This window comes from Diadema antillarum, unplaced genomic scaffold (assembly GCF_040938485.1).
Source record: "Diadema antillarum isolate AM-2024a unplaced genomic scaffold, OU_Dant_1.0 scf00000150, whole genome shotgun sequence".
Lineage (NCBI taxonomy): Eukaryota > Metazoa > Echinodermata > Echinoidea > Diadematoida > Diadematidae > Diadema > Diadema antillarum.
In genome coordinates this window covers 212,969-231,238 of record NW_027271039.1, presented here as the reverse complement: position 1 = coordinate 231,238, position 18,270 = coordinate 212,969, and the positions used below count along the sequence as shown (strand labels likewise).

General features: G+C 39.7%; 1 pseudogene; it reads left to right on the top strand.

The window, feature by feature from the left end:
- On the top strand, positions 1-10,875 carry LOC139721800 (L-gulonolactone oxidase-like; annotated as a pseudogene).
- The last annotated feature ends 7,395 nt before the right edge of the window (positions 10,876-18,270 follow it).

Sequence of the window (18,270 nt, the reverse complement as noted above, 5' to 3'; positions counted from 1 at the left end):
ATGGCTGGCTCCACCAGCCGTTGGCTGATTTGTCGAACTCCATTTATGTCGCACGTTCTGTGATTTGAGAGCTCAGCAATAGCATTGTTATTTCGCGGGAGACTCCATCCAATACAATACGCTCTAAAATATGAAGACATGAATGTAAGAATCACCCAAGTCCAATTTTCGGCCAAATTCAGTTTGACTTGGCAAATTTGAGCTTATGCATGGACTCATCTTGTGTATAAATGATAAACCCTAATTACCTCCGGAAGTGCCTGAAATGAATGAGTGAGTTCTTATGTGAATGTAAGAATGACCCAAGTCCAAGACTTGGGTATTTTGAGAGAGGTATCTGAAAGAGGTATCTCAAGTCCTCTTTCATTTTGCTGGAAATATGGAAGTACGTTGAATTCGTTTTTATATTTCAACAGATTGACACTTTTTCGTTCCTTTTTGTTTGTTTCTTTTTTTCAAAATATTTCTACATAACTAATAGACCCACATGTGTGTACGGTAGATACCCCGGTAATGAGCAGACCTCTATAAATTGAGGAACTTCGAGGGGTAAATGTATTTTTTTTTATCCGAAACAAAAAAAAAAATGATCATGTTTGTGCAAATAGACTCAAAGAAAAGGTATTTTCCCTTAATTGACCATGCCTTCTACAATAATTTACAAAGTATGAAAACATAATGAGGAAAAAAAAAATAATGCCAACCAAGACAGGGAAATATTGTTTCTCAGACTAACAGGGTGATTTTTTTTAACGGTTCCGGACAATCTTGACCGGTATCGTGACCGGCAGCGAGCACTTCAGGTTCTTCTGGTACCCTCACACCGACTTTGTCATGATGTCAAAGGTCAACCGAACAGAGAAGAAGAGGACAGAGGTGAAGTCATCATGGTTCTGGGATACGTTGGTCGGATTCTACCTCTTGGAGTTTTTCTACTGGTTGAGGTGTGGAGACAATGATTTTCTTTTTGGAAGAGGAATGCCTTTCTTTAAGCTTGGGGTGGGTCAATTTTGCTCAGGCCAGGAGCTGGTCTAAAATGCCTGGGTTCTTGAAAGGGAAATTCATGTCTTTTCCTCATCGGAGCTGTGCACACACTCAGCGTTTTGCCCCAGAAATGCTATAGTAATTTGGAAATGAGAGTGGTACCATTACAAAAGTAGGGTAGCATCTTTGAGTCTAGACGTTTTCCATGAAGTTGTGGATTCTTGCATAGTTGTAGATATTCAGAATTGAATTGAATTGAATTTATTTCCTCTTCGTGGGGTGGAACACCCTGATCAGCGGAGCTGGTTTCCATAGGGGTCCACATCTGAAGATCCTGCAGAATACTTCCACCTGTACTTGCCTTCATGGTCAGTTGTTGTAAAATGTATAAGTGAATAATGGCAATCACCATGCAAAAGACAGAAATCCTTCAGAGTGTGAATATATTGTCATCAGGAAGAATTCAGAGGAGCTTTAGTTTATAGGACAACTGGGCAACTTATCAGTGCTGAATGAAGTTGGCCCAGAAAAGTATTTGTGTGGTTGTTTGTTCGCCCGTTTGTTTGTTGGTCTGCTTTTGTACTCGCATATGTCTGTTCATTGTTTGCTAAGCTGTGGCATACATTTGTATCGTAGTAGCTGAGAGGATGAGGCCATAGACTGTGAATCATGATGTCCTTAGCTCAAGACCCTTCCGGTAGCCTTTGTGCCTTTTGCTCCAATGCCTGGTCCTTATCTTGTTGAAAACTTGCCCTGAGTATTTCTCAGACAGGTGTCAGTTGGAAATACATTTTAAAGCAAATTAACTCATCCTAGTTTTTTTACGACTTTCTTACAAGCATTTACTGACTTTTGAGATCACAGAAAAAAAAAAAAATAAATTACAATTCTAATGAAGGCAGCTAGCCATGTAATACATAGTCAAATATACATGTATAAGTGTCCATAAGATGAATTAGAATCAGTGGTATTCAACATTTCGTTCAACCTCAATCTTATGACTCCCTACCATCAAGCTATTAAATCCTCACTTTTTGTTTTACATTTTCTGTCATTATTCTCCCCTCAGTACTTTTTCCCCACCGTTAGTTGCTGTGATAAAAAAGGTTCACTTCTACTTGTTTGTTGCTCTCCCGCGAGAGCGTGTTGACATCAGCTACAAGATCTTCAACTTCAACTGCCTGTTCAAGCAGCTTGTGACAGACTGGGCAATACCTAGGTGAGTTACACGTACGTACTAGATAATTATATTACTTGTTGTCCATAGAGGGCAGCAGGCATTCTAATAGTAGTTCAGCTTGTGACTTATTTTTGTTTTAGTGGAAGAGAATGTAAATTGTAAGGTCGGATTGAAACTTACAGAAATGTGTTTCTTTCAAGCTATGTCACTAATTTTGCATATTTTTGTGAAGCCACAAGGACTTTAAGTGCATGGACACCAATATTTCCATCATGCCTTAGAATTTATTGGGGTGCCTTTTGTGCCATGCATTTGTTTACTGTTCTTTGCTAATCCTAAATTATTTCATATGAAGATCACGCGTTATAAACAGATTCACCCGCTACCCTGATACCAAGATTCCATCTTGCTATAAAGCAGTTAAGTCCAAGAAATCACATGTCTATACATGGTCTGTTGCTGTTTAATATCATTATAATTGTTAGTGTTAATATTGTATTTCATCAGGAAGAAGAAAATATTCCATTTCACTGAGTCATATTGACCAAACTGTTATTTCTTTTGGTTCAAGACTTATAAAAGACATTCAAATCATTCAATTTGTTGTTGATCCTTTAATCAGCCAGAAATTCAATGAGATTAGATTGATGAATACATGTAATTATCATATTGGACAAGTTTTGTATACTTTGTTCTGCCTTTGTGAAGATTTTACACAAATGTTTTGTAAGTTTAACTTCTTTCATCTAATTTTACACACATGAGATTTTAGAGTTGTCAATCTAAGTTTAGTAGTCATAGTTTTATCGATTACCACAATGCTGCCCTCTATGTCTATCCCAGGGACAAGACGGCTTCCGTTCTGAGAGAACTGGAGAGGAGCTGTGAATCAGAGAACATCATTCTACGCCCACTTCCCGGTAGAAGTGCGCTTCACCCGAGGTGATGACATCATGATCAGTCCGGCCAATGGCAGGGACACGTGTTTCATCAGCTTCATTCACTTCACGTGAGTCACTTTTTTTGCTCTCTCTCTCCTTATTTCCGTGATTGGCTTTCATCTCTACAAGCTTGTCTCGACGATATGTCTCCGTTTGCCATGAAATAGATTATTTTTTACCAAATAAGTGCATTTTATGTTTATTTTCGCATTACATTCTTTTTGTGATTGTATTAGCAATTCTTTGATACGGTACTGTATTTGAAATGTTAGGAGTGCTGTTATGCTATGTGTAATCCAACACTTGAATAATGTGAACCGAGTGTGAAGTGTGAGGATTGAAAACTGCCTATTTTTGCAAGCCTGGGGTTAATAGTTCTTGAGTTATATGCCGTCAGGTGATTCCGAAGAGCTACAAGGGAGACGACTTGTGTGTTACTTACATCTCAATAGGCAAAAGATTTCCCAAATCAGGAGAGGCTTTTGTATTCCCTTATCAAGGCATGAATAAAGAGATATCTCAGTTTCCAATTGAAGCCCGCTGCAGGATCATTTGGGGAGCTGTCATTATTGTGGGGAAAGTAAAGGCCATAATGAAAATGTTTCAATGTAATAGTCCAGTCAAATATGAAAAAAAAAGGGACAACCCAAAATAAATTGCAACAGAAACCATTCCACTTGCATTTAACCTGGAAGAGCTATCAAAACAACATATTAAAAGTTTCCTAAAATTCGAGTTTTGGATCAATACCTAATTTGCACAAATTCAAAATGGCCGCCATAAAACCTATTTATGCTTATATCTTGGGATGTAAAACCCATAGAAAGTCAGTTCTTGTGTCTAAACCTATGTTTTTTTAGGTTAAGGAGTACAATTATGACATCAGTAATAACTTAAAAGTATTCATTTGTACTTTATTTGCATAAATTTACATATGAATGCATTCAAAATGGCCGCCATAATGGTCTTTCAATATCTCCGTACATAAAACCTGTAGAAATTAAGTTTTGGCATCTATATTTATGTTTTTCACGTCAATATACACAATCGATAGAGTATCTACTTCTATAAAGTATAAAACAGAAGTGCTTTGAGTAAATACATCAGTGAATGGACTCGTAAGATTGTTCATGACAGATTCAGGGGTGATCCCCTTTGGAATTGTACTAAATTAGGGACCAATTTTCACACTTTCATCTTCACGAAAAGTGTGGTCATTTTTTTTTTCTACCGAACTTTGGAGGGGATAGAATATCATATTATTTAGTCACATGAGTACCATGAAACCCATGTTTACTCCAAGATGCCCAAAATCCCTCAAATTAGGGAATCTTTGAAAGCATTTTTTTTTCCCTCTAGAATCAGAAATGGGTAAAAGGATAAAGGCCATGATTACAGGGACCCTAAACTGTAGAAGGTACTTTTAAATGTTTCATGACAGATCCAGATCATGGTTTGGTCGCTGCCATACCTAATTCATTAGGGACCAGTTGTGTAAGTTTTGATTTTTTGGGGGAAACGCATAATCACATTTTCTACAGACCTTGCAGGTGTTTTTGCCAGTGTCATGGAATAAAAACACATGGATGTCATGTCTCCCTGGGCCCTGGAGATCTCTCAAGGCTTCCAACTTTGATGTGTTCTACCTACATAGATGCCAAGTTCAAAACATTTTTATGAGTGAGATTTTCGTGACTCAGCATCCCGGCGCGCGCGAATGTGTGTGAGCGAGGGAGCGAGGGGAGAGTGTGGGAGGGGGGGGGGGGGTGTCCGTCCTCCCACGGTAGGGAGCTTTTTCAATTTTTAGCTCCTAATGGTGCAAACTGGTGCATACTTAGGTAACTATTTTTTACTTATTTTGAAAGACAAAAGGGAAATATACCTTCAATTGCAACTCTCACTTTAATCCTTTAAGCTATGCTCCCAATGCGTGAGAAAAAATGGGTGTCATGCGTGAGATCGTGAGACAGACCCTAAATGCTTGAGTCTCACTCACAATGCGTGAGACTTGGTAGCTCTGTACCTAGGTAACAGTCTGCAAGACTGCATGGAAGGTAAACTTGAGATACTCAGGTAAGCTCTGAACCCATGGGTCTCTTGTTCAGAAAGTCATTGAGTGACCAAGGCACCAAAATATGACCAAAACATGTACTACATTGTATACCAAACTCATGTAACTTTTGTATATAGATTCATAGATAAACATGCTCATAATGAATTGATGTACCCTCCTCCTTGCAAAAAAAAAAAGTATTTTGTACTTACAAATATGCATAAAACAATTCAAAGATTTCAATTTTTCTGTACCTATTGGGCACACTTGGAAGCTAAATTGAAGTTAAAGTTAAATGAAAATCGGTTCTGTCCAATGCTGTTTACATTGATTATTGTCCAGAGGCTTTATTTGAGGAAATCATGGGTGGTAGAGTAGGCCTAAAACTACTTGTAAATTCATGGAAATTCATGCAACTAGATGTAAGGATGTCCATTAAAGGGGATGGCTAGTAACCGATCATTGGGAATCAGTGGGAATGCTGAGGGATGATTGTTCAAATCCTTGTGGGATTCATTTAAGAGTAAATTATATATCTACTGTTGTGTGAAAATTATTTGCTTCAGAACGGTCTTATATTCAAGTAATGTGCAGATTAATGCCCCGTCACTGACCAGGCACGCTAACCTGCAAACATCAAACTGCACATTACTTGAATATGAGACCATTCTGAAGCAAATAATTTTCACACAACAATAGATATATAATGTACTCTTAAATGAATCCCACAAGGATTGAAATAATCATCCTCCAGCATTTTCACTGATTCCCACTGATCAGTTACTAGCCATCCCCTTTTAGATTGTAAAATGTAAATGTTCTTTGCCCTTGAATTAGTATAGATACAGGCATCACAATCAACATTGTGCAGGCTGCATGTATATGTATATCCTAAAAGCAGAAATGTATTCGTATTAGTGATCTGAATAATTATATTATTTATATGTATATTTATGCAGATTTTCATTGACTTACGATTGAATGTAGGTACTGCAGCAATTATTCCTGGCAGTGAAGATAAGAGACACAAAGGGAACCACTTACGGATGAAATAATCAGAGAAAAGGGCATGTACAAGCCATTTGGCAGCCATTTTGCATATAATTATATGCATAATATGCAAATTATGTATGTAGGAATGCTTTTTGAGTTATAACTGACATCATGATTGCGTATATTGACGTGAAAGACATGAATATAGATGCCAAAATTTACTTTCTGCAGGTTTTATGTACGGAGATATTAAAAGGCCATTATGGCGGCCATTTTGAATGCATTATGTAAATTTATGTAAATTATGTACAAATGAATACTTTTAAGTTATTACTGATATCATAATTGTACTCCTTGACCTAAAAAACATAGGTTTAGACACAAGAACTGACTTTCTATGGGTTCTATGTCCCAAGATATAAGCATACAAAGGTTTTATGGCGGCCATTTTGAATTTATGCAAATTAGGCAGGTAAATTATCGGTTGGGCTATTGCCACTTGGTCTAATCACCAGGTGGGCTAACACCATTCGGGCTAAACCCAATTGGGTTACAACCACTTCGTCTATTTACCATTTCGTCTAATTTTTACTTGGTCTAATATCCAATTCGTCTAATGACCAGTTCGGCTAATATCACTTTAATAGTCTAATTCTCAGTTAGTCTATCATCACTTGGTCTAACTCCACTTCGGCTAATTGCCACTACGTCTAATTTCCACTTCGTCTAATTTCCACATGGTCTAATATTCACTTCGTCTACATGCCACTTGGTCTAATATTCATTTGGGCTACACCCATTTCGGCTATTACCACTTGGTCTAATACCAATTAGTCCAATTTCCATTTCGTCTAATTGTCATTTGGTCTAATTACCACTTAGTCTAATTACCACTTGGGCTAATCGTCACTTGTTATCCAACAACAAGTTGACGTGCTCATCCCTGTAAATGGATTGCACGGGAGCAAGTTCTGTTGCAGCTCTCTGGTTGATATTCGACTGCGCTCTCTCCACAGTCACGGCGTCCACATCAGGGAGGTGACTGTGCGGTACGCCCTCCCTGGGATTCGGGAAGGCCATGTGGCCTGCCGCTTCCATTGTGATCAGGGTGCCAGAGCATGTTTTCCTATGCCGACATCTCCAATAAATGTATCCGTTCGACCTACCTCTTTCAATATACGAATACCCTTGATGTGAAACGCAAAATTTGCCTTTGGAAGTTTTAAAAACGTCCATCTTGAGCTTATATTGAACGTTTCGTCCGTCCAACGTTCTCCGGCTGATCGTACCGACAGCTCAGGCGCGCCCGACCCGGCCAGCTGCAAAAAGAGCGCGCGCTCTCGTACTTGATTCTGGCGCGCGGAAAAATTGGCAAAGACATATTACTATAGGGCCTACTAGTAATTAAATATTCAAAAAGAAAAATGAATGAATAAAAGTAAATAATTCAAGCCCAAGTAGTATACGCATTTAAATTGTGGGCTTTCACCCTTTCAAGGAAAAAGATAATTAACCATTCCTCCTATTTACGCAACATTGAACTTAAAATATAATAAATCAGTTTTCGAGCCAACTTTATTACCACACCTAGACTCAGTATCCTAGAGTCTGTGGTAGCCCAACTGGTCATTAGACCAACTGGTCATTATCCAAAGTGGGAGATAGACCAAATGATGATTAGACGAACTGGCAATTAGACCAAGTGGCTATTAGACTAAATGAAAATAGACTAAGTGTAAATTAGACCAAGTGAGAATTAGCCCAAGTGTTTATTAGACCAACTGGTTATTAGACCAAGTGGGAGAAGACCAACTGGCAATAGACCAACTGGTGTTAGACCAACTGAACATTAGACGAACTGATATTAGACCAAGTGCAATTAGACGTAGTGGCAAAAAAATACATTAAACCAACTGGCAATTAGACTAAATGGGAATTACACAAACTGACGATTAGCCGTAGTGGTCATTAGACCAACTGGTCATTAGACCATGTGGCAAGTAGACCAAGTGAGAAGTGGACCAAATGGGTTTAGCCCAAATGGTGTTGGCCCAACTGGTGATTAGCCCAAGTGGGAATAGACCAAGCGGCAATAAACCATTAGGCATTGATCCACCACTCGAATTTTAGGGAACTTTTAATATATTCTTTTGATAGCTCTTCCAGGTTAAATGCAAGTGGAATGGTTTCTGTTGCAATTAGTTTTGTGTCATTCCATATTTTGACTGGACTATAAAGGGGAATACATTACCAGTATATATATTTTTTTATCATTTTTTGTTTGTTGTTGTTCTTTCTTTGCTGGATAACTACTTTTGGTCGAGTCAGTGACATTGCCAAACTATAACATGATGAAAGAAAAAAAAAAGTATACAGAATCTTGTGGAAATTATTCTGTATGAGAAACTGGTTTGAGTGTGCTACTGTGGGTTTGTTGGTCTTGTGTGGGTGTCTTCTGGTAATTTGTTTGATTTTAGTGTGCTTGTTTGTATGGGAAACTGGCTTTGATCAAGATATAGACAGGTACGAGGAAATGGAATATTAAGCCGAAATTTCAACCTATGTGTAGATAGTTAGCATCAATTTCTATTTGATTTATCATCATAACATTTTGAATGATGATCTCTCTTTGATGTGACTGAAGTGTCACGAAGGTCTCATGTTTGTTTGTTTCTAATCGTTATAAAATATTTGTCAGACATAATGATTTTGTGTCCTAGTATTGCTTGTGTGTTATGCTGTGCCACGTAATGCACACATTATGAAGTTAATTTCATTCCATTTCTTTCCTCCCCAAAATTATGTATTATTTCTTTTTCACTCGTCCCCTGTGTTTCTCCTGTGCAGACCATACGGGAAGAAAACGTCCAATCCAAAATACCGGGCCCTGTACGAAGACATAGTCCACAAAGCAGGAGGACGTCCTCACTGGGCCAAGGTGAGCATTACCATAAGCTGCTGGTTCCATTTGCACTATATAAGTCTTGGCACTTTGAAATTCATACAGAAACAAGTTGTTAAGTGTCCAATCTGATTTAAATAAACTATGGAAATTGAAATTGAAATTTTGGTGCCTTTACGTAATATATTTGATACTTGTAAATAGGAATATTGAGTCCCAAAATATGAAAACTGATCTAACACCATCAACCTAAAAGGCAGAAATTCACAAAGTTAAATTACATTTACTGTAGTCCATGGTGTGTTAACAACATGTAATTCCAGTTGCTGACAATACCAGTAACACATTGTGTTTGGCATCAGACATCCCATAATGAATGCCTGAAGACGTGAGAATGTGTAATTTATCCTTATCTCTCCTCTTTTTAATCTTGTGAAATGGATTTGAATCATGGATTTCTTTTACACTTTGATAATGTTTTGACCATTGGCATGCATGCTAGAGCACCCACATAAAGTGGAACAGATAGCTGTAAACTACTGAATAATCTTATGATTGACTGCAAATACAGTTGGCAATGATTTAGTAAGATTTTACCTATTAGATCCCACCCCCTGAGATATTTGTGGGGCCTTTGTGTTAGACTGAGGCACACCGCTACCCTTGACTGAGCCAAAAGCCTCGCTACATCTACAACAGGGTCAAGTTTAACCCTTAGTAGGTCGGAGGGGGGGGGGGGGGGGTTCCGAACCCCCCCCCCCCCCGACGTTTCGCGCAATATATCGCTACATAATGCAAAAAGCTATCGCCAAGACGTTTCAAGACCTTTTTCTTTCGAGTCTCCAGTAATTTGCGACTTCAATGCAATTTCAATGCAAACTGTGTTTACAGGCAATTTCATAAAAGCATGATTATTTTGGGCTTTTATTGATTAAAATAAATTTAATAACATATTTCCTTGTTCGGAAGAATGTCGCGGACAAATTTCATTGAAAAAACAATGAAAAGCATAAAGCCGAAAAAAAATCAAAGAAATAAATAAGAAATTCCAAAAACAATGGAATACTTAAGAAATTCTTTCTGATTGCACAATTTTTTTCTCTTACATTTGCTAAGGACACTAAAAAAAATATTTACACAAAATATGTGGCTCTTTTGAGTTTTATTTAGTGATTTATTCCAAATTGTCTCATTTCATGCATCATTATCCATAACTTGGTGTAATTTAGCATAAATGATAATTTTTGTTAAAAATTAGCTTCATGGCACTTTACATTACGTCATAGGCAATGTGTGTCCCAATTTTCATTGATGATCGCGCGGTTGACGGCCGAGATCTGGAGGGAGGGGCTGGGAGGCCCTCCCCCCCCCCCCCCGGCTCTATCATCTACCTAAGAAGCCTAGTTAGGGTTAATGTTTCACTCAATGCCCAAGAATATTGTGGCAAGTTATGCCAAGTGCGTATGCTTTTAAAAGCCATTGAGGACAAGCTGATTGTTCTATAACACACAATTTCCATAGACACCTGCCTGAGTATACTCAGGACTAGTCTTCCACGGGTTAAAAGATTACTTCACCCTTGTGAATATAGCCCCCCCCCCCCCCCACATAAATATACTATGATAATTATGTATGCTTTCCAGTGACAGTGTTAGAACAAAGATGTATTACCATGGTTACCACCATACAGGAACATCCTCTGGGTCCTAAGGAGCTGAGTGAGCTGTATCCCCGCTGGGGCGAGTTCTGTAATACTCGGAAGCAGCTGGATCCCCATGGAATGTTTCTCAATGAATACCTGGAGAGAATATTTGGCCTCTGACTCCAGAGGGAGCCCTCCCTACGTAGATTGCCAAACATTCCCGAGCATGGAATATAAATGTATAGTGAAACATTATACATGTATGTAATAATCATGTTATTGTGACTGATTGTGTGAGTATGTAGTACTCCTATGTGTGGTTAGGTAGGGACAGTTTAACTCTGCGCATTAGCTGAACTATGTTAGAACCCCCGAGTGAAGCTTAAAAAAGATGTGTGTGTTCGTGTTTGTGTGTGTGCATTTTGTAACATTTATAACTAGGCCTACTCCTGAGCCTTTGTCTGGATGAAATGTATCACTAGTATGCATGTATCAAGCTGTGTTTTTGTTCTGAAGTCTTTAATGTGTTCATATCGTGAAAAAGATGTTTAAGAGTTCCTTCCCTAGTTTCCCTCAAGGTCTACTATTAAGGCCTATAGTGTGTGATATATCTGACTGTGGGGTACAAAACCAACGAAAAATATTATTGCATCCCTTGATGTTAAATGAGGACTCAAAAAAGGTTGAATGAGTCAACCAGATCAAGTTTTCCATATTTTCTGAAGAACTATCTTTTTCTTAAGCTGGGGGTCATAAAATCAATGGGAAAGTGTGTTTTCAGCAGTTTTCGTACAACTTCGTCTTTTTTTTTTCTTTGCAGAGTAGGGTGATCAGGTATGTCTTAGAGACCCCTTTTCATTTCTTGAAAATCCTTTGCACACTCTTCACTTTCAACATCAATAACTTTGGAAAGGATAATGCTACTGCTTTGAAAGTTAGCATCAATTATGGACAGAATGTGTTAGCAAATGCAAAAACAAAAAATCACTTTCAACACTTATACCTTTTGAGAGGATAGTGCTACTGCTTTGAAAGTTAGCATTAATCATGGGCGGAGATAATCAGAATTTATGTGTATACAGTGTACATGCACTGTGAAAGAGGATTACCCAAGTGTTTAGCTGGACTAAAATCCCTGCCTTGAAAAGATATTTAAAGCATGCTGATTTTTTTTTTCATCCTTATGATTTAATGTAAACTTTCATAATATGTGTTCTCCATGTGTACGTCTATCTCTGTGTGTGTGTGTCTGTGTCTATGTATTTCGTAGTGTGGTCATCGACTGTTTTGGTATTGTCTGCTCTGATACAGTATTTGAATATTCTATTCTGATTGTGAGCTACCGTTTATTTGATATTGCCTTCTGAAAGTAGGAGGCTTAAAAAGGTACTATGGTGGATATGTTGCTGAGAAGTACCCAACAGTACTGCATGGAGTTGCACAATTCCTGATTATCTTTTGCTTCTTGCGTGTTCTAACCTGTAGATATTGGGGCAGAAACGTACAGACACTGCATAACTCAACGTTGCATAATTATGTCAAGTAATGAGTTTGAGTAGATGGAAAATAATACATGTATGTCCAAATTTGGTTCATATCTGTTTGTGTATTCTATTTCTCTTGCTGCAGACTTTTTAGTCTGCAGCAAGTCTGCAGCAAGAGTAAGCCGGAGTATGCAGCAAGTATGTAGTAGTCTGCAGCATGCATGGGCGTAGATCCCGGGGGGATGGGGGGGGGGGGGATATATCCCCCCCCCCCCCACTTTTGAAGGAGGGGGGGGGGTGGCCTGTACAAATATCCCCCCTGAAATTCTCCCAAGAAAAAGATGTTGGAACAAAAAACAAACAAAAAGAAATGTGGTGATATTGATTTCAGCATGATGGATTATTGCATAGCCTATAATCTAGGCGGAGAATGCAGTTATTGTCTTTGTAATTTGCTGTTAAGCTAAACGTATGATGCAGCGAGATAATTGTCTTTGCCAAGCGATACATCTGATGCGGTGAGACTACGAACAGTGGACGCATCTACCGCGTCCGCTAGGCGCCACGATCGGTGGCATTTTTTTTTTCCGTGTAAGAAGACTGCCACCGATTCAAAAAAGAAAGGAAAACAACGACAAGCAACTGGATCATAGGCGGTGTATTCGCGCGCATTCACTGTTCGTAGTCTCGTCGCATCAGACCAGCTGCATCCCCACCTAGGTTATAGGCTACATACTGTAAAAGCTCCCTCATATGCAGAGGCGTCGATGGAGGGGGAGGGGGATGGTTCCCCCATAAAAGTATTGGGGACAAACAGATCATTTTGCTCCTCCTCGTAACTCCCGAGATGTGGAAATGTTCTTACTTTTTTTTTGATAGAAGACTGTCTAAATATTTCACCCAAAGATGGCTGAATTTCAATTCTAAAAATACAAAATCTCCCTCGCTTAAGAGGGGGATAGGCCTAACCCCTCCCATCTACCCTCCCCATTCAATCATTTCTACTTAATACACTTTAGATTGACAGATTTCAAAATGTTTCATCCAAAGTGTGCACCAGGTCTGTTATTTCAGTTTAAAGAAATGCAAATGTTCCTTGGGTGGGAGGAGATATCTAGATACTTTCAATTAACGGAGGATCCCCCCTAAAAAAAATAGTATACACTTCTGGGATTGAAATTTCCCCAGATTACATCATAAATGTGTTTACGAGATATTTGTTGCTGCCAGTAATTGCCAGCAGTTGCGCCCGGTATGCCCCCACCCCCTTAATTTCCTAAGCGAAAAAAGCACAGCTACAAACGGCAGTTTTTTGCACTGTAAAATGTCAAAATTGTCAAGCTCGCTCGCTTCGCTCGCTCGCATTTAATCGTTATGCCATTCTCCTGACGTTGCTGCCGGGTAATTACCAGCATTTGCGCCCGGTGCGCCCCCCCCCCCCTTATTTTTCAAAGCGAAAAAGATATAGCTACAAACGGCAGTTTTGGGACTGTGAAATGTCAACATTTTCAAGCTCGCTTGCTTCGCTCGCTCGCAATTAATCGCTATGCTATTCTCCTGATGTGCTGCCGGGTAATTGCCAGCAGTTGCGCCCGGTGCCTCCCCCCCCCCCTTAATTTTTAAAGCGAAAAAATGTAGCTACAAACGGCAGTTTTGGGACTGTGAAATGTCAAAATTTTCAAGCTCGCTCGCTCCGCCCGCTCGCATTTAATCGTTATGTCATTCTCCTGATGTTGCTGCCAGTATTAAATTGCCAGCAAATGCGCCCGGTGCGCCCCCCTTAATTTCCAAAGCGAAAAAAAATATATAGCTACAAACGGCCACTTTTGGACTGTATACAATGTCAAAATTCATGATCGCGTTCATGATCTTCAGTGTAAGAATTAAGACAAGAAGTTTCTCTAAATGATACCATTTTGTAGGCAAATTTATTGTTCAATAATAATCTACATAAGATGTACTGCTACCTTAAACATGTTGGACTGTTTCAAGTCGATAGAACACGCAAAAAAAATGAATCAAATTGCGCCATTTACAACATCAATATGCAAAAAGTTCTCACTGTGGGAGGGGGAAACCCCCCTCCCATACCCTCCCCCCTCGCTCGCATCTCTCCCTCGCATCTAACCGCTCCCCCTAAGATCAAATCCTGGCTACGCCGGTGATAGGACCCACTATTTAGTAGGCCTTCACAGTGATGTCGCACAGGCGGAGCAAGAGCTGAAATACCACGATGTAGTCATTCAATTATCTATGAATATTTCTTTTTCTTACTTGTTTTTTATAGGAAAAAAATCCCAAATTTCACCAAAAGTGTGCACCAGATCGCTGAATTTGAGGTCTGAAAATGCCAAATTTTCCTCGTGATACCCCCCTCCCACACCCTCCCCCAGGCCACTCCGCTCCTTCGCACAGATATTCGAACTCAAAGTCCCTCCCCTACCCCCATCATTAAAACGGAACGATGCCCCTGTGATGATTGCTTCACTGACTTAAATCAAGAAAATTGAAGAATACAATTAATAGCTACAGGAAAATATCTACTGCGTTATTCAAGAAATGGATATCCTTATTAGCATTTTATTGCATTTATTTGGGCATTATTCCTTTTTTTTTTTTTTTTTTTTTTGGTGTGCGCCTCCATAGGTAGCCCCACTCATTTAGGGCTCTGATTATATTGTCTCTTTTACCTGCTTTTTGCTGCATTTTTGCAGTATGGTTGTTTATATTGTATTCTGTTTGTGTCAAGGATCTTGCTAGACCATTTCCAGTCAATTTGTTGGTAAGTTAGCTGTATATTTAAGCAGATGAATTTTGTATCTTGATACTGTTGCCTACTCTGTATTGCCATTTTCAGTGTCCAGCAAGGTGTTGCACACTTGCTTCATGCATCTTGTATGTGTACTTGCTTTGTACTTTCAATAGCATGTCAATAGCATCACCTCCACAGCAATGGAGGGGATTAAGATCTGGCGTCTCTGGAATCTCTTCTTTTGTATACCTCTGATTGTATCTCTCTTTAACGTGAACCATGTATTCATGCTGCCAACATATGCTTGTAACTGTAATCACAGTCTACTTTCTCCTGTTCACAGGCTTGTCAGACACTGTGGTAAACCTGTTGCATACTATAGCAACACATGTGCATGTTTTCAGTTAGCCATCCTACTGTCCGGTGACATTCAAACAAACCCAGGTCCATGTACTGAAGTCGATGTAATGCAACATGCTAATGAGTATTGCAGTAGTTTTCAACCGAATCGTATTACATATGATGTACATGCCCTCCATCAGTTTAATGGGAAGCTCAGTCATCTACTTCCTTTGACTGTTTGGAGAAGGGTATGTGATCTTGGGATTGCGCAGCAGCGGCGTACTCACAGGGGACGCCGTAGGCGGAGGATTCCAAGGTCACAGTCCCTTTGTGATGCTTCCAGTGGGTGTCAATTTGGTTTATGGAACGCAAGATCCTTGACGAATAAAGTCGATGCAGTGTCAACTCTGATCATAGATAATGGTATTGATGTGTTAGTCATCACTGAGTCATGGCTTTCAGGTGACCAGAGGGATGAGCCTACCCTTGCTGAATTGAAATTATCCCTTCCAAATTTCAATAATTTTATTATCAATCATCCCAGAAAGACATCTAGAGGAGGTGGTATCTGCGTCCTGTATAAGTCTGCTGCGCGTTGTGTTGTCAATGACACACACAAATTTATGTCTTTTGAACTCCTAGATTTCACGATTCATCTCACGTCTTCATCTACTGTTCGGGTTTATTGCATTTATCGCCCACCCCATTCCTCTCGTCACACCTTTACCAGCAACGACTTTCTTGATGAGTTTTTAACTCTCCTCGAGAGTGCTGCTGTTAATGCTCATCCAACCATTCTTCTTGGTGACTTTAATATACATGTAGATGATTCTGCTGATAATTTCGCTCAGTCTTTTCTCAATGCCGTCGAAGCCTTTGGGTTTCATCAACATGTTAAGGGTGCCACTCACCAACCAGGCCACACACTTGATTTAGTCTTTAGTAGGAAATCTGAAGATATTATTTCCCATATCACTGTATTGCCATCTTTGCCATCTGATCACTCCGCCATTCTTTCCGCCATTAATCTTAAAGGCCCACCAAATCCTAGAAGGAAAGTAAGCTTTAGAAAGCTTCGCAATATTGACACCAACTCTTTCCGCCAGGATATTAAACAGGCTTTGTTGACTTCCCAGTGTACGTCTTGTCCCACAGAAGCAATTTCAATGTATAATGACATGCTGATTAATCTGTTGGACAAGCATGCCCCTGTTAAAACCGTGACTGTGACAATTAGACCCAATGCCCCTTGGTTCTTTGATGAGATTAGGGAGGCCAGGAGGCGTCGGCGTCGTGCTGAACGTCGCATGTTGAAGTCCGGCATGCAGACTGACATGGACCTGTATCGTCAAGAATGTGAGCTGTACTACAGTCTGATTACTGATGCAAAGTCCCAGTACCTGAGAAAAGAGATCGCCAATGCTGACTCGAAACGACTATTCAACTTCGTGAAGAAACTGTCCACCCCTTCTGACTCTTCTATATATCCTGAACACTCATCTGACTCAGAACTGGCGCACAGGTTCAGTATATTCTTCATGAAGGAAATCGATGATATTGTGTCTTCCTTTGTATCTGACGTGAACCATTTGGAGTTATCCGTCCAGGCTCCCGAGAACTCTTTTAACTGCAACCTGAGCGAGTTTAATCCAGTCACTGATGAACAGCTTCGACGTCTCATCATGCTATCTCCACCAAAATCTTGCAGTCTGGACCCTCTTCCAACTTGGCTGCTCAAAGAGTGCCTTGATGAGCTGCTTCCGGTTCTAAAAAAACATCATTAACACATCATTGTCATCGGGTATAGTTCCAATACCTTTCAAGACATCTCTTGTTTCCCCTCTGTTGAAGAAACCGAACCTAGATCCCGATGTCCTGAGCAATTACCGACCAATTGCTAATCTGCCATTTGTGAGTAAGCTTCTTGAAAGGATTGTGTCTAAGTATACACAGTTAATGTCTTATGTTGACAGTAATCATCTGCTTCCTACAAACCAGTCAGCATACCGCAACCTCCACTCAACAGAAACTGCCTTGTTGAAAGTGCTCAACGATCTCCTTCTTGCTGTCGACAAGGGCAATGAGGCTGCTCTTCTTCTTCTTGACCATTCGGCTGCGTTTGACACGCTCGACCACACGTTGCTACTACAACGACTTAGTAATGACTATTCCATCACAGGCACTGCCATCCAGTGGATCAAGTCATATCTTCAAGATCGCACACAGAGGGTGATAATCAATGGGACCTTATCACGTCCTAGTCCTATCAGCTGCGGAGTTCCGCAAGGATCCGTTGCCGGCCCCCTTCTTGTTCTCCTCTATACAGGTCCACTCACCAGAATCATCAATTGTCATCATGGAGTCAACTATGCTATGTATGCTGACGACTCTCAAATTTACATAACTATGTCACCTTGCGATAGGATTGCTGCTGTTAATTCACTGAGAGAATGTCTCAACGACATCAAAGCCTGGTCCACTGCCAACAGACTCCGTCTGAACGAAGACAAGTCTAAACTCATCCATTTCTCTTCACAGTTTAGGAGCACAGTTCCTCTACCAGATCTAACTACTCGGGATGGGATTATCAAAGGACAAGTTCACCTTCATAAACATAAGGATTGAGAGAATGTAGCAATATTAGTAGAACACGTCATTGAAGGTTTGAGGAAAATCTGACAATCCGTTCAAAAGTTATCAATTTTTGAATTTTTTGTGCAGTCACTGCTGGATGAGGAGACTACTGCAGTGTATGAATAACTTAGATGTCACATGCGTACAACAATATAAGGAAAATATAAAGAGAATTTCGCAAAATTCCATCTTTTGAAAAAAGTACACATTCCCCTGACTCGTTACCGACAAATGTTATGGGTAATATTATTCCCCGTGCCTTTAGAAAGAGGCAAGTCAAGTGCTCTTTAATTATGCGAAAAAAGTGAAAATATGTTGAATTTTCTTTTACATTTTCTTTATACTGTTGTACGCATATGACTC